At 43.9% G+C, this 24,443-nt stretch overlaps 1 long non-coding RNA gene across 1 annotated transcript in view; it reads left to right on the top strand.

The window, feature by feature from the left end:
• Positions 1-252: 252 nt before the first annotated feature.
• Positions 253-24,443, top strand: part of LOC137346321 (uncharacterized) — a 42,217-nt gene continuing 18,026 nt past the window's right edge. The window contains exons 1-2 of the long non-coding RNA XR_010968698.1: positions 253-990; positions 4,274-4,448. This is a non-coding gene — a long non-coding RNA (uncharacterized lncRNA). The remainder of the gene's footprint in view (positions 991-4,273; positions 4,449-24,443) is intronic.

Below are 24,443 nucleotides of genomic sequence, written 5' to 3'. Positions count from 1 at the left end.
GCTGAGCTGAGAAAAGCCGCGCTAGGATTGGTCGGAATTTGACACGCCGCTTCTGGTGTGTCGAGACATGTTGCACGGCGGAGGCGGAAAGACTGCACGTCGATTGGGTAAAGCAGCTGTCACTCAGCCAATACAATAACTTTATTCGTTGCAGAAGATGTCGGTCACATTGTAGTCCCTTGCCATTGGTTGGGGCCGTGTCGGTCTCTAACCGTCCGCTCTGATTGGCCTCCTCATGTCTCGAGGGCGGGGATTATCGCGGACTGATCACACACTGGGCAGAGCGGCAGCGGGTGGCTGTGTTTTGGCGGGGATTTCAGTCTCCCAGCCTTGGCCAGGTTTATGATCCAGCTACGGGGCTGCAGAAGAAGGAAGGCGTTTAGGGCTGGGAATCCCCGCGTCGTCCGACTATTAATCGCCAGCTCAGGGTTGCCAGTGGGAGAATCCGATGTAAACATGTCACGCTGCAGTTCCCCAGTCCTGCCAGTGAAGGAGCTGCAGCAACTGTTCAATCCCCCTGGAGTCAGATCACTCAGCACAAGGCGGGGATAGCGCCTGGGATCTTCCTCTGCTCTGTGTTTGGGCTTTGGTACCACACCAGCTTTGAGCATGTCACATAGCACAGGCTGGGAATGGATCCTGGGATCTTCCTGTGCTCTGTGTATGGGGTTCTGTACCAGACTGGGTGAGAGAAGCTCCTTCAGCATGAGCTGGGGATGGAGCCTGGGATCTTCCTGTGCTATGTGGGGCTCAGTGCACTCTAGTTGGATATCCCTCATTGTATGTTTCTGATTGCAGCCTCTCTCTCAGTTAGTCTGGGAGTTCCTGACTGATCAGAATGCCCCTCTCCTGTCACACCCATCACACACATTGAAGATGGACGACCTGCTGCCAGAGATCCAGATGATCAGGAACTCGAGCCTTCGGTACACTCATTTACTTAAGTGACTCCCAGTCCCTGATTCAACATCAGTTTCCCTGGAATGTCAGGTACATTATCATCTTCCTCCACTGTGAAGACTGACATAAAGTAATTATTCAACAAATCTGCCATTTTCTTATGTGTGGGTAAACATGTCAGGAAAGGATGAACAGACTGGGTCTCTTCGTTTGCAAAAAGGGAGGTTGAGGCGTGGCCTAATAGAGGTCTTTAAAATGATGGAAGGTTGTGATATAGTGGATCCAGAGAGAATGTTTCCTCTTGTGGCGAAGTACATCACTCGACGCCATCAATATAAGATCGTCACCAAGAAATCCAATAGAAGAAACTTCTTTACCCAGAGAGTGGTGAGAATGTGGAACTCGCTACCACAGGGAGAGGGTGAAGCAAATAGTGTAGATGCATTTAATGGGAATCATAGGAGGGAGAAGGGAATAGAGGGTAATGATAGATTTACATGAGGAAAGACAGGAGGAGGCTCGAGTGGAGCATAACCGCTGGCATGGACTGGCTGGGCCGAATGGCCTGTTTCTGTGCTGTGTATCCAATATAATCCTAGTTATGTGGAAAGATTAGAGAAACTGGGGTGGTTTTCATTATAGCAGAGAAGGTTAAGGGAATATTTGATAGAGTTGTTCACAATCATGAATGGTTTTGAAAGAGTAAATAAAGAGAAATTGTTTCTGATGGCAGGAATGTCAGGAACCAGAGGACACACATTGAAGGTAATTAGCAAAATAACAAGAAGGAACATGAGGAAATGGTAATTTACACAGTGAATTATTATGATCTGGAATGTTCTGTCTGAAGAGGTGGTGGAAGCAGATTCAATAATAACTGTCAAAAGGGAATTGGACGAATAATTAAAGTTGAAAAAATTGCAGCCAACGTGGAAATAACAGGTGTGTATAACTGATTGGAAAGTTCTTTCAAAGAGCCAGCACAGGCATGATGGGCTGAATGGACATCTCCAGTGCCATATCACTCTATAATTCATGATATATATTAATGACCGAAACTTGGGTGTGCAAGGCATAATTTTAAAATTTGCAAATGACACAAAAATTGGAAGCATTGTGAACTTTGAGGACTGTGATAGACTTCAAGAGGACATAGACAGGCTGGTGGAATGGGCAGGCATGTGGCAGATGACATTTCATACAGAGAAGACTGAAGGCATTTGATACAGTACCACACAGCAGACTTGTCAGTAAAATTATAGCTAATGGAATAAAAGGGAACTTGAAAAGGACAAAGACAAGTTGGTGGAATGGGCAGACAAGTAGCAGATGAAGTTCAATGCGGAGAAATGTGAAGTGATTCATTTTGGTAGGAAGAACATGGAGAGACAATACAGAAACATAGAAAAATAGGAGTAGGCCATTCGGCCCTTCGAGCCTGCACCGGCATTCAGTATGATCATGGCTGATCATAAAGAGCAGAGGGACCTCGGTATATATGTGCATAAGTCATTGAAGGTGGCAGGACAGGTTGAAAGAGTGGGAAATAAAGCATACAGTATCCTGGGCTTTATTAATTAGGGGCATAGAGTACAAGAGCAAGGAGGTTATGGTAAACTTGTGAAAGACACTAGTTTGTCCTCAGCTGGAGTATTGTGTCCAATTCTGGGCACTGCACTTTAGGAAAGATGTTAAGGCTTTGGAGAAAGTACAGAAAAGATTCAGGAGAATGGTTCCAGGGATGAGGAACTTCAGGTATGCAGACAGATTGGAGACGTTGGGACTGTTTTCCATGGAGAAGTGAAGGCTGAGAGGTGATTTGATAGAAGTATTCAAAATCATGAGGGGTCTGGACAGAGTGGGTAGGAAAAAACTGTTCCCACTCATGAAAGATTGGAGAACGAGAGGGCACAAATTTAAAGTAATTGGTAAAAGAAGCAAAAGTGACATGAGGAAAAACATTTTCACACAGCGAATGGTTAGGATCTGGAATGCACTGCCTGAGAGAATGGTGGAGGCAGGTTCAATCGAGGCATTCAGAAGGGAATTAGACTGTTAACTGAAAATAAAGAATGTACAGGGTTACGGGGAGAAGGCAGGGGAATGGTATTAGGTTAATTACTCATTTAGAGAGCCGGTGCAGACACGATGGGCCGAATGGCCTCCTCTGCACTCGAACAATTTGGTGATTCTGTGATTTTGTGAAGTGGTATATGTTTTTAGGAAGAACGAGAAGAGGCAATATAAAATAAATGATACAATTCTGAAGAGGGTGCAGGAACAGAGCGACCTGGGGGTATATGTGCATAAATGATTGATGATGACAAGCACAGATTGAGAAAGAGGTTCAAAAACATATGGGAACCAGGGCTTTCTAAATAGAGGCATGGAGTACAAAGGCAAGGATGTTACGATGAACCTTTATAAAATACTGGTTCGGCCTCAACTGGAGTATTATGTCCAATTCTGGGCACCGCACATTAGGAAGAGGTTGCAGAAAAGATTTACAAAAATGGTTTAAGGGGTGAGGGAATTCAGTTACGTGGATAGATTGGAGAAGCTGGGGCTGTTCTCCTTGTGGGAGAGAAGGTTGAGAGGAGATTTGATGGAGGTGTTCAAGATCATGAGAGGTCTCGGCAGAGTAGATAGAGAGAAACTGGTCCTGTTGGTGGAAGAGAACAAGAGGACCCTGGCAAAAGAACCAACTGCGAGTTGAGGAAAAACCTTTATCGCACTTCGAGTGGTTAGGAAGTGGAATTCACTGCCTGAGAGTGGTGGTGGCAGGTACAGTCAGGACTTTCAAAAGGGAATTGGATAAGAACCTGAAGAGGAAAAAAATGCAGATTTATGGGGACAGGGCATTGGAATGGAACCAGCTGAGTTGTTCTTGCAGAGAGCTGGCATGGACATGACAAACGGAATGGCCTCCTCCTGTGCTGCAACCATTCTATGATGGGAGTGGGGTTGGAGACGGGACTGATTGATGTTCATGTCCAGTGAGATTGCACACCAGGAGCAGAGCCTGGTCATGTGATCCTGTGACACCTTGAGTGGGAGGGGCTCTGGCTGCTTTGTGACATCATTGCTGGGTGCTGTGTGATTGGCTTCTGACAGGTTCCTGCCCCTGGTTACGCCCCATCACTGGGATGTCGGTGTGGGAGGAGCTGGTGTGACAGCTGACACTGGAGTGAGTTCAGTCCTGATAAACAGGACAAAGGACAGAAAAGACCAATTTAATAACAAGTTAAAAATTCAAGACAACTCATTAATTGCAAATAAATTGATATGAAATACAATCATAATTATAAAAATAGTCCCATTGTATTCCAGTTACAGGTTCTGGGATTAATATGAATCATTTTTCTATTGATAGTTTCTTGGCGTGTGGAATATCTCAGGAAGGTGGAGAGAGAGAGAGAAGTTGAATCATTGCCACACTAACTGGGATTGGAGAAATGTCACTGGATCCCCAGAGCAGTTCTGCTGGAACCAAGAGCCTCGGTGTTGGAGACGGGAGAAAACAGGAATCATCAACAATAACTGGAAAGGTGAGGATCTTTACTGAGAATCCCGTTAGTCCAGGATTTTGCTGAGGTGAGAGTGTAACCAGATACTGGGAGCATTTCACCATCTGCCATCAGGCTTGGCCTTTGATTTGAGCCGAGCTTAACTCGTATAATCTTGTACACCTCTATTAAATCTCTCCTCAATCTCCTTTCCTCTAAGCAGAACAACCCCAGCTTTTCCAACCTAACCTGGAACTAAAATCCCCCATCCCTGGGACCATTCTGGTAAATCTCCTCTGCATCCTCTCCAGGACTTTCACATCCTTCCTAAAGTGTGGTGACCAGAAATGGACACAATTCTCCAGTTGGGGCCTAACCAGTGCTTTATAAAGGTTTAGCATAACTTCCCTGCTTTTGTACTCAATGCCTCTATTTATGAAGCTCAAGATCCCATATGCTTTGCTAACCAATCTCTCAATATGTCCACTCCCTGGTCCCTCTTCCTGCGCTCTTTAAAACTGTGCTATTAAGTCTATATTGTCTCTCCTTATTCCTTCTGCCAAGATGCATCACTTCACACTTGTTAGTATTAAATTCCATCTGCCACCTGTCAGCCCATTCTGCTGGCCTGTCTATGTCCTGTTGCAGGTGGTTCATGTCATCCTTAAAGATTGCCACATCTCCAAATTTGGTGTCATCAGCAAATTTCAAAATTCTACTCTGCATTAAAAGATGCAAATCATTTCTATTTAGCAAAAAAAAGCAGTCGTTCCAGAACTGACTCCTGGGAAACACCACTGTCTACCATTCTCCAGTCTGAAAAACAACCATTTACTGCAAGTCACTGTTTTCTGTCCTTAAGCCAATATTTTTATCCAATTGGACACTGACCCTCCTATTCCCTGAGCTTCAGTGTTTTTAAACCAGCCTTTTATGTGTACATTATCAAACACTTTATTAAAATCCATACAAACAACATCCACCACATTCCCTCATCAACCTTCTCTGTTACTTCATCAAAAAAATCATTGAGATTGAATCTGATCTGCCTTTTACAAATCCGTGCTGGTTATCCTTAATTAACTCAAACCTCTCCAAGTTTCAGTTGATTTCCTCCCTAATTATTGTATCGAAAACCTTACCCACCACTGATGTTAAACTAACTGGCCTGTAGTTGCTAGGACTGACCTTCTTGAATAAGGATGTCACTCTCCAGTCCTCTAGCACCTCCTCCATATCCAGTGAAGATTGGAAGATTATGCAAACCCTTCTGCTATCTCCATCCCCATTTCCTTTAGTAACCTGGGATGCAAGCCATCTGGATCAGGGGACTTATTTACCTGAAGCATAGCCAGTCTTTTTAGTATTTCCCCACCCCCCCCCCCCACCCTCCTCAATATTTACCCTATCCATTGCCTCTACCTTCTCTGCTTCTACTGATATTTTGTCAGATTGCACTGCATTAGTGAACAGAGTTACAAAGTACTCATTAAGTATATAAATATTGCCCAGCTCCTCTCAGCATATATTACCCACTTTGTCCCTAATAGGCCCCACTTCACATCTTACTACTCACTTACTGTTTACATGCTGGTAAAATATTTTGGGTTCCCTTTTATGTTGACTGCCATCCTATTCTCACATTCTCTCTTTGACAGTCTTATTTTCCGCTGCACCTCTCCTCTCAACCCATTGTAAATGGCCTGATTCTCACTTGAAGAATTCACCTAACATGCACCACACACCCTCTTTTTTTGTTTCATCATAATCTCTATCTCCCTTGTCATCCAGGGAGCCTTTTTTTGGTTCCCCTACCTGTCGCCCTTGTTGGAATGTATCTAGCCTGTACCTGAAGCATCTCTTCCTTCAAGATATCCCATTGTTCCGATACAGTGCTTCCTGTCAGTTTTTGGTTCCTTAGGTTAGATCCCTTCTCATCACATTAAAATTAATTCTCTTCCAATCTAGCCGTTCTAGCTTATTTAGTTCCTTGTTTTTCCACGTTACTAGTCTAAACCTTATGATGTGATGATCACTCTACCCAAGTGTTCCCCCACTGATACTTGGTCCACCTCATTTCCCAGCACCAGATCCAGCAATACCTCCTTTCTAGTTGGGCTGAGAACAGACTGGTCAAGGAAATTCTCCTGAACACATTTCAGAAATTCCTCCCCCTTCTTAACTTTGACTCCAGAATTATCCCAATCGATATTTGGATAATTAAAGTCCTCCAATATCACCACTCTATAGTTCTTGCACATCTCTGTGAATTCCCTGCAGATTTGTTCCTCTATTTCTCTCTATCACTATTTGGAGGCCTATAGAATACCCCCAATACTGTGATCTTACACATTTTGCTTCTCAGCTCTAAGCAAATGGATTTAGTCCTTGCCCCTTCAAGGGTTTCCTCTCTTTTCAACAGTACAATGCCTTCCCGAATAAGGACTGTCACCCCACCTCCTTTTTGTTCCTTTTCTGTCTTTTCTGAACACTTTATGTCCTTGTATATTCAGTGCCCAGTCCTCACCATTTTTAAGCCACATTTCTGCCATTGCCATTACATCATATTCCCATACTGCTATTTGTGCTTGGAGTTTACCAAAATTTTTCACCATACTTTTTGCATTTTCACACGTGCATTGTAATCCTGTCTGGAGTATTGTGTACAGTTTTGGTCTCCTTATCTAAAGGAAGGATATACTAGCCATCGAGGGTGTGCAATGGAGGTTCACCAGACTAATCCCTGGGATGGTGGGATTGTTTTATGAAGAGAGATTGCAGAAACTGGGCCTGTGTTCTCCGGAATTTCGGAGAATGAGAGGTGATCTCATTGAAACTTAGAAAATTCTTACAGGGTGTGACAGGGTAGATGTGGATCGGATGTTTCCTCTGGCTGATGTGTCTAGAAGAAGGGGACACAGTCTCAGAATAAGGGGTAGGTCATTTCAGACTGAGATGAGGAGGAATTTCTTTACTCAGAGGGTGGTGAATCTGGAATTCTCTCCCCCAGAGGGCTGTGGAAACTCAGTCGTTCAGCATGTTCAAAACAGATTTCTGAATACTAATGATATCAAGGGATATGGGAATATTGGGGGGAAATGGTGTAGAGGTAGATGATTAGCCATGATCAGTTTGAATGACAGAGCAGGCTCAACAGGCCAAATGACCTACTCCTACTTCTCTGATCCTATGATCCTTTGCATTCCTCTCAGTCCGCTGCAATCTAATACAGAACTTCTCTAGTCCAGTCTAACGCTCTCTCACATTGTGCACCATATTCCTTTTTCTACTTCCATGTACTGGTGCCCACCCCGTCAATTTAGTTTAAACTCTCCCAACCACACTACTGAATCTCCCTGCAACGATTGTGATCCCATTACTGTTCAGGTGCAACCTGTCTCTTTTGTCCAGGTGCCTTCTGCCCCGGAACTGGTCCCAATGCCCCAAGAATCTGAAGCCCTGCTTCCTATCCTAAATCTCAAGCCATGATGTTTCCTCTTGTGGGATAATTTATAACTTGGGGTCACTATTTAAAAATAAGGAGTTGCCCATTTAAGACAGAAATCAGAGGGTTGTGAGTCTTTGGAACTCTCTTCTTCAAAAGACGGTGAAAGCTGAGGTCTTTGAATAATGTTAAGGCTGAGGTAGATAGATTATTGATAAGCAAGGGGTGAAAGGTTATCGGGGGGAGGCAGGAATGTGGGGTTGAGGTTACAATCAGAGGAGCAGGCTCGAGGGGCCGAGCGGCCTACTCCTGCTCCTAATTTGTGTGTTTGTGTGTAAACCACGCATTGATCCTCCGAATCTTCTTATTTCTACTCTCGCTAACACGTGGCACTGGGAGTAATCCAGAGATTACTAAGCTCAAGGTTCTACTCTTCAACTTCCTCCCTAGCTCCTGAAAATCTGACGTAGGACCTCAATCCCTGCCCTTGCTATGTTGTTGGTGCCAACGTGTACCACAACTTCTCAGCAATTCCTACCCAGCAGATTGGAAATCCACCAAGGCAGTGGTGATGGATCTAGTCGTTGAAAATAAATCAGAGCAAATATGAAAAGCAAACTTAAGTGAAAATTGAGCCAACATAATAAGGTTTAAGGCAATGATTCAGATCAATATAAGTAAGAAAAGCCAAAAATAATAGATTAGAAAAAGCTGATTATTGGGGATTGAGAATGCAACGAGTGAAGATTTAACTGGAACAGAATATTAACAAACAGAGAGAACAGTGCGGGGGAATCATAGACTTCAGGAGAAATCTGTTCCATGATAAAAGAACAGACTGGCCTTTTATGAATCATTATGGACAAATAAAGGGATAAGGACAAAATTGAAACTAAAGTAAAAATCATGTACTAAATACATTGGCAAAAATGAGCAAACAATGAAAAACTAAATCAAAGAGATTAGGAATGAAGTCAAAAAATTATGAAGGCAAAGAAGAGCAGCAAATACAAATAGTCAAGGAACATGAAAAGCAGAAGTAAAGTATCATACAGACACATATAGATAACAAAAGGTCATTCAGAATAGGGACAGAGTCACTGAAGGATGTACAAGAACAATTCACAGATAATGACAGAGGTATGGCAGAAATATTAGAGAATTAGTTTATCTCAATTTTTACCAGCTGGACTAACAATGTGGACTAGACAGCATTCCAAGTAGATATTAAAATATATAGAATAGAAAGGATGGGATACCAGGAAATATTAGAGAAAATAAACTCTTGGAACTGGATGAATTACATCCACATGGGTCAGTGGAATACTCCATTGAGAGCAGCACATACAGTTCGAGACCCCACACCTGAAGAATGATGTTTTAGTTTTGGAGGGGGTGAAACACAAATTCACCAGAATGAACATCGGGTTGAAAGGTTTAAATAATAAGGATAGGTTTTACAGACTAGCCTTGCATCTCCTTGACGATAGAAGATTAATGGGTGATATTTTGAAGTGTTCTTGATCATTAAAGGCTTAGTTCGGATAGCTAGCGGGAAACTAATTCCTCTGGCGGCTTCAGAAGAGGCTTATCCCTAATAATAGAGAAAGGCCTCTCATCTCTCTGCCTCTATTACTTCTCTCTTTCACTTTGTCTTTCTCACCTCATTTCCTCTCACTATTTCTGCCTCTGTCTCTTAGTCTCTCTCAACAACAATCGACAATGGTGGTCATCATTAGACTAGCTTTTAATTCCAGATTTTTTTTATTAATTAAATTCAAATTCCATGATCTGTTGTGGTGGGATTCGAAACCATGTCCCCAGAGCAATACCCCGGGTCTCTGGGTTACTAATCCAATGACAATACCACCATACCACCATCTCCCAACTGTCCCAACACAATATACACACAATCCCAGCCTGTATTCTGAATACATTCGAAGATATATTATTCCATACTGAATATACTGTATCAGCTGATGCAGCATCTACACTCCCAGTTTTTTAAATGATCTGTGAATGTACCAGGCCCCATCAGTGGCTTCGAGTCCGGCAAGATTTTGCTGTTAAACTGGAGGGGAAATTGCCTTTGCTTCTGTACTCGGAAGCAGCTCTGCCTCCCATCTCACCCAGTCCTCTTCATAAACTCATTTTATCACGTTTCATTTTGCAGTGACATATCCACCTGCTGAAGTATATACACTAGCTGTAGAGTCTAGAACTAGGAGACACAGTCTCTGAATAAGGGTCAGCCACTTAGGACTAAGATGAGGAGGAATTTCTTCCCCCAAAGGGTTTTGGATCTGGAATTCTCTACCCCAGAGGGCTGTGGATGCTCAGACATTGAGTATATTGAAAGCAGAGATTGATTGATTTTTAGACAATGAGGGATTAAGGGATATGGAGATGGTGTGTGAAGGTGGAATGAAGGTAACAGATCAGCCAAAAACATATGAACTGGTGGAGCAAGTTCCAATGGCCGAGTGGCCTACTCCTGCTCCTATATCTGGTGTTCATATACCTGCAATGTGCTCCACTCTGTAAATCTTCTGGACCTTGTTTTTCCTTATTTCTGACAACCTGTCTTTGTAACTGAAGCTATTTGGTCAGTTTCCAAATTTATCTTAAACATTTGAGTAATTGGCAAGCAATTGCTGCTGATCTTATAAAGACATTTCCATATAGGACATAGATACCTCAGAGGAATGTGGATCCAGTCAGGTTAAATAATGTAACAAAGGTTATTCTACAGACCACCTAATAGTGGAAGAGATCGAAAGGAAAATATACAAAGCTATGAAACAAGTAAAATTCATAGCATCATAATCATGGAAAATTTCATAGCAAATAATCTGTCAGGAAGAGGAAGGAAAAGGGGATAAAAGGGAATGGAGCAGTTACCCTGTGTTCCAGACATCTTTCCTCCCCAGTACATAAGAAGCCCAAACAAGAGAGGAATCACTGATGGATCAAGCAATATAAAATGCACCAGAGCAGATAAAAGTTGGAGATTTCGGAGAAATTCGTTGGAATATCAGTCAGAACAGAATATAGTTTAAGGGAATGTTTGAGAAAGATGTAACTAAGAAAAGGCAAAAAAAAATTGATTGTAAAAAGCTGACTTTGGGGGGATGAAAATGGAAGTTGTGAAGAAAACTGGAACAAAATATTGATGAACAAAGATAGATCAGCAGTGGAAAATATGTAAAAAAGTGATCACTAGACTTCAGGAGAAATAAATTCCACAAAACAAGAATCAATTAACCAATTATGAAACACCATAAATGAAAAAAGGGATAAGTGTGAAACTGAAATGAAAGTCAAAGGCAGGTAATAAGTATCTTGAGATTAAGGGAGAGGATGACAAAAACCAAAATCAGGAGGTTAGGGAACATGTTCAAAAAGTAAAACAAAGAGAAACTGTGAAATTAAATTCTGAAGAAATTTAAAAAGAAATAGTAAAATATCCTACAGACACATAAATAACAGAAAGGTAAATTCGAATAGGGATAAAGTCAATGTCGGCTGCACAGGAAAAACTCACAGGTAATGAGGAGAGATGGCAGAAAGATTGGAGAATTACTTTGCTTCAGTTTTACCAGCTGGACTAACAAGGTGGATTTGACATCATTACAGGTAGATATCAAAACATTTAAAACAGAAAGGAGGGGATAGCAGTAAAACCTAGAGATGATAAATTCTGGAAACTGGATGAATTGCATCCGTGTATACTAAAACAGGCAAAGGAAGACCCCATTGAGAGTGATGTATTCAGTTCTGGACCCTACACCTCAAGAATGATGTATTAGTTTAGGATGGGGTGCAGCACCTATTCACCAGAATAATACTGAAGCTACAAGGGTTAACCTGTGAGGACTGATTTTTTGAAATTATTCATTCATGGGATGTGGACATCGCTGGCTAGGCCAGCATTTATTGCACATCCCTAATTGCATTTGAGAAGGTGGAGATGAGCTGCCTTCTTGAATCGCTGAAGTCCATATGGTGTAGGTACGCCCACAGTGTTGGTAAAAAGGGAGTTCCAGGATTTTGACCCAGCAACAGTGAATGAACAGTGATATAGTTCCAAGTCAGGATTGTGTGTGGCTTGGAGGGAACTTGCAGGTGGTGGTGTTCCCATACATCTGCTGCTCTTGTCCTTCTAGGTGGTAGAGGTCACAGGTTTGGAAGGTATTGTCGAAGGAGACTTGATGAGTTTCTGCAGTGCATCTTGTCGGTGGTACACACTGCTGCCACTGTGCGCCAGTGATGGAGGGAGTGAATGTTACATCCTGTTATGACAAGGTGCAAAAGGTGTCTCGGGGTCTGTTACTATCTTCATCTGGTCTTATTGTAACAGGGTTTTATTTTTAAACACACTGTATTTTGAGATCCCCCTTTGTGAATCCTTGTTCACAACTTTCCAATTATAAGGCTTTCTGTGGTTTAAAGAAGAAAGATGAAATTTATTAAACCTACCTAACTTAAACTCTAATACAGTTAACACCTACAGATATACGACGTGCCTATGCTTGCATGCACATGCAATACACACATACAAATTGGGACAGAAAAGAGCAGAGGAACAGATAAGTAGAACAGTTTGAGGCAATATCTTGTTACTGTTTCTCGAGCTCGCCGTAGTCCTTGATTGAAGATATGGTCTTGCGTTTCATTGGGGCCCAGTATCCTTCGTAAACCTAGTTCACGTAGGAGATTTTTCTCTGCCTGAGTTTACGTGTCTTCATAAGATTCAGTTCTGTGGGGAAGAGATGGAGGCAGGCAGACAGGAGAGGAGGTAATTCTTGCTTCAGTTCCAGGAAAGATCTTCACTCCATGAGTCACAGAGTTATACAGCACAGAAACAGGCCCTTCGGCCCATCGTATCTGTGCCGGGCATCAAGCACCTAACTATTCTAATCCCATTTTCCAGCACTTGTCCCGTAGCCTTATATGCTATGGCGTTTCAAGTGCTCATCTAAATACTTCTTAAATGTTGTGAGGGTTCCTGCCCACAACTTTTTCTCAGTTGAAATCCTGTTTTCTCCAATTTAGAACTCTCAGTTCAAACCTCTGCAGCCGCCAGTTAGTCATGTAACTAAAACTGCTCTGACCACTTCTTTGTATTGGGGAAGCAACTACTGGATCCCCATTGTTTCAACACCGTCTGGTACTTGGCAAAAATGTCTTTCCAGTCAGGGGCTTGTGATTTTTAAGTTTTAATGTTCATGTGGCAAAATAACGTGTGCCTCAGTCTTGGCAGGTGGGGGGTTTGCCTGACAATACGAACATACGAATTAGGAGCAGGAGTAGGTCACTTCGTTCATAGAGCCTGCTCCGTCATTCAATCAGTTCATGGCTGATCTCGACTCCACATTCCCGCCTAAGCCCGATAACCTTTCAACCTATTGCTGATCAAGAATCTATCTACTTCTGCCTTAAAAATATTCAAAGACTGTGCTTCCACCACCTTTTGAGGAAGAGAGACTCACGACCCTCTGAGAGAAAAGATTTCTCCTCATCTCTGTCTTAAATGGGCGACCCCTTATTTTTAAACAGTGACCCTTAGTTCTAGATTTTCCCACAAGGGGAAACATCCTTTTCACATCCACCCTGTCGAGACCCCTCAGGATCTTATATGTTTCAATCAAGTTGCCTCTTACTCTTCTAAATTCCAGGGGATACACGCCTAGGCTGCCCAACTTTTCCTCATAAGACAACCTGCCCATTCCAGGTACTAGTCTAGTAAACCTTCTCTGAACTGCTTCCAACACATTTACGTCCTTCCTTAAATAAGGAGACCACTACTGTTCACAGTACTCCAGATGTGGTCTCAGCAATGCCCTGTTCAGCTGAAGCATAACTTCCCTACTTTTGTATTCAATTCCCCTTGCAATAAATGATTAAATTCTATGAGCTTTCCTCATTACTTGCTGAACCTACATACTGACCTTTTGTGATTCATGCAGTAGGACACCCAGATCCCTCTGCATCTCAGAGCTCTGCAATCTCTCACCATTTAGATAATATGCTTCTTTTTTATTCTTTCGACAAAATGGACAATTTCACATTTTCTCACAATATACTCCATTTGCCAGATCTTTGCCCACTCCCTTAACCTGTATATATCCCTTTGTATCCTACTTATGCCCTCTTCACAACTTACTTTCCTATCTATCTTTGTGTCATCAGAAAATCTAGCAACATACCTTCAATCTTTTCATCCAAGTCATTTTTAACAGTTGTAAAAAGTTGAAGCCCCAGCATTGATCCCTGTGGCACATCACTCATTACATCTTGCCAATCAGAAAATTACCATTTTATGCTGTTTTGTTTCCTGTTAGCTAGCCAATCTTCTATACATGCCAATATGTTACCCACCCCGCCCCCATCCCACAAACTTTTATTTTCTGCAATAACCTTTGATGTGGCCCCTTATCAAAATGCCTTCTGGAAATCTAAGTACAGTACATCCGCAGGTTCCCCTTTATTCCAGCACGTTACTTCTTCAAAGAACTCCAGTACATTGGTTAAATGTGTTTTCCCTTTCACAAAACCATGCTGACTCTGCCTGATTATCTTGAATTTTTCTGTGTCCTGCTATAATGTCTTTAATAATAACTTCTAACATTTTCCCCAAGACAGTTGTTCAGCTAACTGGCTTCTATTTTCATGCTTTCTGTCTCCCTCCCTTTTTAAATAAAGGAGTTACATTCGCTATTTTCCAATCTAATGGAACCTTCCCCGAATCTAGGGAATTTTGGAAAATTAAAACCAACACATCAAATATCTCACTGGTCACTTGTTTTCGGAGCCTGGAATGAAACCCATCTGGACCCGGGAACTTGCCAGCCTGCAGCTCCAACAATTTGTTCAGTACCACTTCCCTGGCGATTGTAATTTTAGAGTCATCGAGTCGTACAGCATAGAAACAGGCCCTTCGGCCCACCGCGTCCATGCCGACCATAATGCCGATCTATACTAATCCCACCTGCCTGCATTAATTCCATATCCCTCTATGCCTTGCTCATTCAAGTACCTGTCCAGATGTCTCTTAAATGTTGCTGCTGTTCCTGCCTCCACCATCTCCTCAGGCAGCTCATTCCAGATACCCACTATTCTTTGTGTGAAAAATTTATCCCTTTGATCCCCTTTAAACCTCCTCCCTCTCACCTTAAATCTATGCCCTCTAGTTTTAATCACCCCTACCATGGGAAAAAGACTCTGGCTATCTACCCTATCTATACCTCTCATAATTTTATATACCTCCACCATGTCCCCCCTCAGCCTCCTTCGCTCCAGGGAAAACCAACCCAGCCTATCCAATCTCTCTTTATAACTCAAGCCCTCCAAACCAGGCAACTTCCTTGTGAATCTTTTCTGCACCCTCTCTAGCTTAGTCACATCTTTCCTGTAGTGCAGCGACCAGAACTGCACACAGCACTCCAAATGCGGCCCAACCAACGTTATGTAGAACTGGAACATGACGTCCCAACTCCTGTACTCAATGCCTCGGCCGATGAAGGCAAGCATGCCATACGCCTTCTTCACCACCCCGTCTACCTGTGTTGCCAATTTTACCTGCCAATATCTTTTCATGTCCTCGCTTTGCTGTTCTAATTTCCTTTTTTACTTCACCCCTGCACTTGCTATACTCCCCTAGGCTTTCTAAGGTATTAAGGTATTATTTTCTTGAGTTCCTCCCTCCCTTCTATGTCTTGATTTACAACTTTTTCTGGGATGTTGATAGTATCCTCGATGGTGAAGACCGATGCAAAATACCTGTTCAGTTCATCTGCCATCTCCTTATTTTCCCTTAGTAATTCCCCAGACCCACTTTCTATTGGACCAATGCTCACTTTGTTAACCCTTTTCTTTTAAATATCTGTGCAAACTCTTACTATCTGCTTTTATATTACTAGCTAACTTTCTCTCGTAATCTAATTTTTCCCTTATCAATCTTTTGAGTCATTCTTTGCTTTTTTAAAATATTTTTTCCAATCTTCTGACCTGCCACCCATCTTTGAGCAATTACATGCTTTTTCTTTAAGTTTGATTTTATCTTTAACTTTTTGATTAACCACGGATGGTGAGTCCTCCCCTTGGAATTTTTCTTTCTCGTTGGAATGTATCTATTCTGTGTATTCTGAAATATCCCCTTATATGTCTGCCACAGCATCTCTATTACCTAGAAAATTCTAACAGGACCTGATAGGGTAGATGCAGGTAGGATGTTCCCGATGGTGGGGGAGTCCAGAACCAGGGGTTATCCTCTAAGGATAGGGGGTAAACCTTTCAGGACTGAGATAAGAAGAAATTTCTTCTCCCAGCGAGTGGTGAGCCTGTGGAATTCGCTACCACAGAAAGCAGTTGAGGCCAAAACATTGTATGTTTTCAAGAAGGTGTTAGATGTCGGTCTTGGGTCTAAAGGGATCAAAGGGTATGGGTAGACAGGAGGAACAGGTTACTGAGTTGGATGATCAGCCATGATCATAATCAATGGTGGAGCAGGCTCGAAGGGTCGAATGGCCTACTCCTGCTCCTATTTTCTATGTTTCTATTGATCTGTCCTTTAACCTGATTTGCCAGTTCAGTTTAGCTCTGCTTTCATGCCCTCATAATTTGCCATGATTTAAGTTTAAAATATTAGTCTTCGACCCATTCTGCCTCAAAATGAATGTAAAATTGAATCATATTATGATCACTGCTGCCTGGGGGCACCTTCACTATGAGGTCATCAGTTGTGCCTGTGCTGGCATTTTGCTACAGCAATCTTTGTCCAGAGAGTGGCGCTCTAAGCATTCACATTATTAATTTAAAATCGACCAACAAAACAATTTATCCAGTGTTTTGAAGGTAAATTACTAAACCTTGCTTCAACACCTTACATGTTAACATAAGCTTTTATATTGGAAATATTATTGGAAACAGATGTGTTCTTAAATCCACAGTTTTGTCAGTCTGAGTTTAGTTACTTGTGTAATCTTTCTCTGAATACGGGGACTTATCTCCAGAGGTGGCTAATGTACCTGGCATTAGCACAACACCTTCCCAGGGTCAGCTCCTGTGATTGGGATGTTTTGTGCGCTTGTGATGATCTCAGTGAATGTGCAGAATGTCCCTGATTTCAGGTCAGTGCTGAGTTCAGCTTCCTCCCCCCCCCCCCCCTACACCCAATCCATTCCCAGCCTGCTGTCTATCACCTCTGAAACATTACCTGCTCACCCTCTCTGCTGTCTGAACCCGAATCCAGTCTTTATCACCTCAACACTCAATCTCCCCAATGCTCCCCCTACCAACCACCCCAATTCCCCACTCCACAAACTACAATGTATCCCAACTGTCACAGTGCAAATCATGAACTGGGAAAAGGCCCAAACACCCTGGAAATCCTAGGACAGCATCATGTGGATCCACCCCTTTCTCCTCTCATTTACATCTGGGAATTAAACATGTAGCAGACACGTGGAAGGGGAATTTAGGGACCTGTATCATGTCCAACGATCCCTCCTCCTGTCCATGTCTGATGTACCAGCTGCCAACTCCAGCTCCTGCCCACGGGAACTACAACTGATGAATTGTAACCAGGGGCTAAAACCTGTCTCCAGGTGACATCACAAAGGGAGCCAATCACACAGCAGCCAGCACAGGCCCTGCCCACTGGTGGTATTGCAGGGTCACATGACCAGGCCCTGCTCCAGTCTCACTGGATTGGGAGCACAGGTTACAAGATCAGCCCAATCATATGATGGCCGTGTCCCCAACCCGAGCTCCCGTATAATGACACCACAGGCAGGGAGCCCCATCCACCATCTTCAACATTCACTCCTTCACCACTGATATACAATGGCAGCAGTGTGTACCATCTACAAGATGCACTGCAGAAACTCACCAAGAACTGACTGACCTGCAGTTGCTGGGCTTTTTTACACTCTTTTTTTGCACAATTTGCAATTCTCCAGTCCTCTGGCACCACCCCTGAGTCTAAGGAAGACTGGAAAATTATGGCCAGTGCCTCTACAATTTCCACTGTCACTTCCCTCCGTATTCTTGGATGCATCTGGTCCTGGTGCTTTATCAACTTGAAGTATAGACAGCCTATCTAATACCGCATCCTTATCAATTTAAAATCATTCTAGTTATTATCTCCTCTTTCACAGTGGTCTGGGTAGCACCTTCTTCCTTAGTAAATACAAATGCAAAGTATATATTTAGCACCTCAGCTATTCCCCCTGCCTCCATATATAAATCCTCTTTTTGGTCCCTAAATGGCCCTACTCCTCTCTTCACCACTTTTTTACTATTTAAATGCCTGAAGAAAGCTTTGGGATTCCCTTTTACGTTAGCTGTCAGTCTCTTTTCATACTCCCTCTTTGCTTCTCTTACTTGCTTTTTCACTTCCTCTCCGAACCTTCTGTATTCAGCCTGGTTCTCCATTGTATTCTCCAGCTGACATTTTTTCTTCTTCATCGTAATCTCATCTCTTTTGACATCCAGGGAGCTCTGCATTTAGTTGCTCTCCCTTTCCCCTTTAAGGGAATCTACCTTGATTGTGCCCAAACTATCTATACTTTGAAGGTAGCCTATTGTGCAGCTGCTGTTTTTTCTACCAACCTTTGATTCCAGTTTATTCGGCCCAGATTCATTCTCACCCCATTGAAGTTGGCTTTCCCCCAATTAAGTATTCTTACTCCAGATTGTTCTTTCTCCTTTTCCATAGCCAACCTAAACCTTATGATACCTGATCACTGTTCCCTAAATGTTCTCCAACTGATATTTGATCCACTGGGTCCACCTCACTCCCATGAACCAGGTCCAGCAGTGCCTCCCTTCTAGTTGCAGTGGAAACATACTGCTGTAGAAAATGTTCCTGAACACACTCTAGGAACTATTAGTCCTCTCTGCCCTTTACACTATTAATATCCCATTCAATGTTCAGATATTTACATGCCCCATTACAATGATTCCATAATTCCTGCACCTTCCTGTAATTTCATTGCAGATTTCTTCCTCTGCACCCTTTCCATTAGTTATTGGCCTATAGACTACACTGAGTAATGTAACTGCACCCTTTTTGTTCTTTAGCTTTAGCCAAATAGGTGCAATGATCACAGTCCCCTAAATGTTCTCCGACTGATATTTGATCCACTTGGCCCACCTCACTCCCATGAACCAGGTCTAGCAGAGCCTCGCCTCTTGTTGGAATGGAAGCATTCTGCCAGTCCTGCCCTTCATTAAGCCAGGTCTCTGTTTAGCCACATCATATTTCCACATATCAATCTGCACCTGAACTCACCAGATTAACGACACTCTGATGAATGCACAGTGTGCACATTAACCCTGATTTTACTCTAGGTCTTTCTCCCTGACTCTGACCCCACCTGATATCCCCAGATACAGGAGTGTGAGACAGGGCTTCGAGGGACCTCCCCAGATACAGGAGGTTGAGAGGGTTTAATGCAAACTCCCGATACATGGACTGTAACCTGTGTCAGGAGTAGGACTGACTGTTGACATTAGTGGTGCTTTGTAGATGAGCTTATTTTATCAACTCCCAGGTAACATAAGTTGAACAAACCCTGCCCTTTTTCAAACCTGACAAAATATTTCAGTTAAGAATCAAATGGCAGCAGGTAACTGGGATGAATGTCACATGTGATGGTATCTCTGAGGGCGAATCAGTTCAATAACATTATCTAACCTTGTCCTTCTTTAAACCTCAGCAAGAATTTCAGGTCGGTTCAGGTATGCAGCAGAGAAATGGAATGAATGTCGTGGTTAATTGCAGGTTCAGTGAAGTTCAGAATCACAAACATCATCCAAACAAACCGAGTCAGTTGTTCATTGGTTACTGTAAACAATACCAGGGAAATGTAAACAGAATTTTTATAATACATGAACTGATAGAATCATAGAGACATGTCCGGCACAGTGGCCCAGTGGTTAGCACTGCAGCCTCACAGCTCCAGCGACCCGAGTTCGGTTCTGGGTACTGCCTGTGTGGAGTTTGTAAGTTCTCCCTGTGGGATTTCGCCGGGTGCTCCGGTTTCCTCCCACAGCCAAAGACTTGCAGGTTGATAACGAAATTGGCCATTGTAAATTGCCCCCAGTGTAGATACGTGGTAGGAGAATGGTGGGGATGTGGTAGGGAATATGGGACGAATGTCAGATTAGTATAAATGGGTGGTTGTTGGTCGGCACAGACTCGGTGGGCCGAGGGGCCTGTTTCTATGCTGTATTTATTTATTTTATTTTTTATTTATACAACACTGAAACAGGCCCTTCGGCCCACCGCGCCCATGCCGACCATAATGCCTATCTATACTAATCCCACCTGCCTGCATTAATTCCATATCCCTCTATACCTTGCTGATTCAAGTACCTGTCCAGATGCCTCTTAAATGTTGCTACTGTTCCTGCCTCCACCACCTCCTCAGGCAGCTCATTCCAGATACCCACTATTCTTTGTGTGAAACATTTACCCCTTTGATTCCCTTTAAACCTCCTCCCTCTCACTTTAAATCTATGCCCTCTAGTTTTAGTCACCCCTACCATGGGAAACAGACTCTGGCTATCTACCCTTTCTATGCCTCTCATAATTTTATATACCTCTATCATGTCACCTGTCTGCCTCCTTCGCTCCAGGGAAAACAGACCCAGCCTATCTAATCTCTCTTTATATCTCAAGCCCTCCATACCAGGCAACATCCTTGTGAATCTTTTCTGCACCCTCTCTAGCTTAATCACGTCTTCCCAGTGGTGCGCAATTTTTGGCCTGGTCTGACTTTTCTGCACCGCCGCTGAGTCAACAGGTCCTTGATGGCATCCCTTCACTTTGGCAGATGAGTACGTCAGGATGCCCAGCAATTATACACCATCTGCGTGGAGCCATTCCTGTGCCTGCTTTGCAAGAGGTTGGTGGGTTTGGCTCTGCATGGGTCAGGCATGCGGGTCGTCCTCTCGGCTTACATCGATTACGTGCTCCTCATGATCACAGATCCTGTTGACTTACAGGGGATGCTCTCAAGAGGCAAATCCCCGGGGCTGACGGTCGAGTTCTTCAGGGCATTCTGGGATGTCCTGGAGGGCGACAACGTGCCAGTCCTTGGGGGGGGAAAGCAGGGCAATCGGGGAGATGCCCCTCGCCTGGCGCAAAGTGGTCCTGGCCGTGCTCCCAAAGTGGGGTGATCTCCACTTGTTTAAGAACTGGCGTCCGGTCTCTCTCCTCAGCACGGATTATAAGATCTTTGCCTGGGCTTCATGCTGACTCATATCACCACCCCGACCAGTCCTACATGGTCCTAGGCCGGTCCATCCATGACAACATTGACCTGGTCTGGGACCTGATCCATCATTCCCAGAGGACTTGTCTGTCTGTCTGTCGGCTTTCTCTCCCTCTCTCTCCGTTTACCCTCCTCGCGCTCTTTTCCATTTCCCCCCCCCCCCACCAAATCGCTCTCTCCGATTTCCGCCCCCTCGCTCTCGCCGATTTCCCCCCCCCGCCCCCGCTCTCGTCGATTCCCCCCCCCCAGCTCTATTTGATTTCCCCACTCTGTTCCGCCCCCCCCCGTCTCTATTTCTTTGTTCCCCACCCCCCACCGTGTTCCACCCACCACCACCCCCGACAATTACACTGAGCAGGAGCGCTCAACACTGCAGCATTGACATTAACCTTATCTAACCTTGTCCTTCTTTAAACCTGAGCAAGAATTTCACATTAATTCAGGTATGCAGCAGAGAAATGGAATGAATGAATGTCGTGGTTAATTGCAGGTTCAGTGAAGTTCAGAATGTCATACATCAAACACACCCAGTCAGTCGTTCATCGATTACTGTAAACAATACCAGGGAAATGTCAACAGAATTTTTATAATACATGAGCTGATAGAATCATAGAGTCGTACAGCATAGAAACAGGCCCTTCGGCCCACCGTGTCCGTGCCGACCATAATGCCTATCATTACTAATCCCACCTGCCTGCATTAATTCCATATCCCTCCATGTCTTACTCATTCAAATACCTGTTCAGATGCCTCTTAAATGTTGCTACTGTTCCTGCCTCCACCACCTCCTCTGGCAGTTCATTCCAGATACCCACTATTCTTTGTGTGAAAAATTTAACCCCTTTGATCCCCTTTAAACCTCCTCCCTCTCACCTTAAATCTATGCCCTCTCGTTTTAGTCACCCCTACTATGGGAAACAGACTCTGGCTATCTACCTTATCTATGCCTCTCATAATTTTATACCTCTATCATGTCCCCTCTCAGCCTCCTTCGCTCCAGGGAACACAGTCCCAGCCTTTCCAATCTTTCTTGATAACTCAAGCCCTCCATACCAGGCAACATCCTTGTGAATCTTTTCTCCACCCTCTCTACCTTAATCACATCTTTCCAGTAGTGCAGCGACCGGAACTACACACGTTACCCCACATGCGGCCTAACCAACATGATGTACAACTGTGACATGACATCCCAACTCTTGTACCCAGTGCCTCGGCCGATGAAGGCAAGCATGCCATACGCCTTCTTCACCACCCTGTCTACCTGTGTTGCCACTTTCAGGGAACTATGTACTTGCACCCCAAGGTCTCTCTGCTCAACAACACTTCCCAGGGCCCAGCCTTTCACTGTATATGTCCTGCCCAGGTTTAACTTCCCAAAATGCATCACTTCACACTTGTCTGCGTTAAATTCCATTTGCCAATTTCTTGCCGTCTTTCCCAGTTTATCTATATCCTGTTGTAACCTCAGACAACCTTCTTCACTGTCCACTATACCATCAATTTTGGTGTCATCTGTAAACTTACTAATCATGTCCCCTACATTCACATCCAAGTCATTAATATATTTGACAAACAACAGAGGGCCCAGCACCGATCGCTGCAGCACACCACTGGTCACCGGCCTCCAATCTGAAAAACAACCCTCCACTACCATCCTCTGCTTCCAATCAACAAATCAATTTTGAATCCAGTTGGCTAGCTCACCCTGGATCCCATGTGTTCGAACCTTTTGGCCCAGCCTACCACGCAGGTCCTTGTCAATGGCCTTGCTACAGTCCATGTAGACAACATCCACCGCCCTGCCCTCGTCAATCCTCTTGGTCACCTCCTAAAAAGACTCAGTCAAATTCATGAGACATGATTTCCCACGCACAAAGCCATGCTGACTATCCCTAACTATACCTAACTATCCATGACTATACCTTGCCTTTCCAAATGCACATAAATCCTGTCTCTCAGAATCCCTTCCAATAACTTTCCCACCACTGATGTAAAGTTCACCGGCCTATAGTTCCCTGGCATATCCCTGCTGCCCTTCTTAAATAAAGGCACAATATTAGCTATCCTCTAGTCTTCCGGTACCTCATCCGTGGCTAACGATGAGACATAAATCTCTGCCAGGGCCCCAGCAACCTCCTCCCTTGCTTCCAAAAGCATCCTCGGATACACCTGGTCAGGCCCTGGAGATTTATCCATCCTAATGCGCTTCAAATCATTGTCCCATCCACCACTGACTGCTCTTCACTTCCCCATGCAAGTTACTCACTGCTTCCCTGATAGAGATACAGACACTGACTCATTCTGAGTATAGATCCAAAGACAATGAAACTGCTGGGAAATGGTCCGTGCCAATAATCACTCGGTGTTTATGTAGAATTTTGTGATGAGTGCGAGAGAGTGGTCTACCCAGATACAGGAATGTGAGGGAAGGGTTAGACAGACTTCTCCATGTACAAGAATGTGACAGAGGGGTTTACTGGGGTGTCCCCAGGTACAGGAGAGGGACAGAGGATTTAGAGTGGCAGCCCCAGATACTGGAGTGAGAGACAGCAGTTAGAGAGATCTCTGCAGATACAGGAGTGTGAGTGAGGGGTTCGTGGGTCCTCACCAGATACAGCGGAGTGGGAGAGGTGTTAGAGGGGTCTCCAAAGATACAGGAAATGTGTTAAAGGTATCTTACAGAAACAGGCGTGTGAGAGAAGGGTTAGAGTGACCACCCCAGAAAGAGGAGTGTGAGAGACGGATTATAGATTCCTGCCCAGAAACAGGAGAGTGACTGAGGGGTTAGAGGGTCCTCCCCAGGTACAGGAGTGGGAGACGGGGCCTCCGACCCGAGTTTCTGTCCAACAACACCGCAGGCAGGAAGCACCGTCTCCAAATATTGCCCTTTATAAATGTTACATCTTAACCTCTTAATGTGAGGTCCCACTGTTCAATGTCCTTCACCTCCCAATGTCTTCACATATTTTTCTTCTGCATTGTAACTGGGAACTAAGCATTTTCCAGATTCATAGAAGAGGAATATCGGGCCTTGTGTCACATCCAATGATTCCTCCTCCTGTCATTGTCTGATGTAAAGCTGGACATTGTCCCTGCTCTCCTGATCATTATATATACACTAACCATCTGTCAGATCAGCAGGATGCATGGGGCCAGCTTCCACAAGAAGATAAATGACATTCCCCACCTCCTCCATTAACCTCAGGGTGTCGTCACTCTCTCCAACTGTCTGTCCAACATTTAGATCTGGATGAGACAGAAGTTTCTCCAGATAAATGTCGGCCAACTGACTCCGTCCTCTTTGACTCG

This window comes from Heterodontus francisci, chromosome 29 (assembly GCF_036365525.1).
Source record: "Heterodontus francisci isolate sHetFra1 chromosome 29, sHetFra1.hap1, whole genome shotgun sequence".
Classification (NCBI taxonomy): Eukaryota; Metazoa; Chordata; class Chondrichthyes; order Heterodontiformes; family Heterodontidae; genus Heterodontus; species Heterodontus francisci.
The sequence above is the reverse complement of the archived record's forward strand: the minus strand, read 5'-3'. Positions and strand labels throughout refer to the sequence as shown.